Source organism: Austrofundulus limnaeus, unplaced genomic scaffold (assembly GCF_001266775.1).
Source record: "Austrofundulus limnaeus strain Quisiro unplaced genomic scaffold, Austrofundulus_limnaeus-1.0 Scaffold430, whole genome shotgun sequence".
In the NCBI taxonomy this organism is placed as follows: Eukaryota; Metazoa; Chordata; class Actinopteri; order Cyprinodontiformes; family Rivulidae; genus Austrofundulus; species Austrofundulus limnaeus.
This window is the reverse complement of record NW_013952832.1, coordinates 115,671-116,629: the sequence shown is the minus strand read 5'-3', so window position 1 is coordinate 116,629 and position 959 is coordinate 115,671. Positions and strand designations below refer to the sequence as shown.

Here is a 959-nt window from a genome sequence, read left to right as displayed (position 1 = left end):
ACACAAATATTAATAAGTTATGAATACAAAATAAAAGTACACACACACAGATATAAATTACACAAACATTAAAATTTCACTCACAAATTTTTCACCTTCAACCTCACAAATCTGATAATTACACACACAAACTGGCTCCTACGCATACAAGCCGTTAAATTCGCACGGACAAAACCACATTTACGATCAGGTTACAAATGCACAAATCATTTTTAGACTGTTTTCACGCTGCCTGTGCACTATGGGAACAAATATTAGTCAGATATATTTTGTACTTGTAAATTAGATTTTGTATTCATAGATTAAGATTTGTACGTTTTGGATGTGTAAATAGGAATGTGTGTGTGTAAAACAGAGTTGTATCTGTAAAAATAAGATTTGTATCTGTAAAAAAATATTTACACAAGTTACAATCTTAAAGATTGAGCCCATAGTGATGACACGATCCTGGACACAAACCCAGCAGCAGCTCTACACACGGTCCTTCATCCCAGACTCAGTTTATGAGTTTAAATTACTTAATAATGAACAAATTTTTATGAAAAGCTGCTTATTTAATAATCCTTTAGGAACTTTAGTATTTTTATCTGTAGGTTGCACGATATCATGTCAGTTTTGGTTATGAATAGGCCCATCAGTAAATTTAGGTGATTATCATAACTACACCTGTTTATTGGTTAAAATTATTAATATTGTTATTTTAAACATGTAGTTGAGTGTCAGCACTGCTTGGCACAATGCCCTGTGTTACAAATAAAACTAAATCAAGAAGAGAAAAAAGTAAAATGTAACTATAAACTTGTTTGATAAATTATCACATTAATTTCCTGATCTCGGCCAGCAGTGAGTTTAAAACCAGGATGATTCATTTATGGACCAGTTTGAAGAAATTTATAGTTAGTACTGATTAAATACAACACAGAGTTAGGGTTTTCTACTTTATAATACCTTTATAATGT

At 31.1% G+C, this 959-nt stretch overlaps 1 long non-coding RNA gene across 1 annotated transcript in view; it reads left to right on the top strand.

Annotated features, from left to right (window-relative positions):
* Positions 1-776: 776 nt before the first annotated feature.
* Positions 777-959, top strand: part of LOC106529243 (uncharacterized) — a 14,572-nt gene continuing 14,389 nt past the window's right edge. The window contains exon 1 of the long non-coding RNA XR_001311614.1: positions 777-957. This is a non-coding gene — a long non-coding RNA (uncharacterized LOC106529243). The remainder of the gene's footprint in view (positions 958-959) is intronic.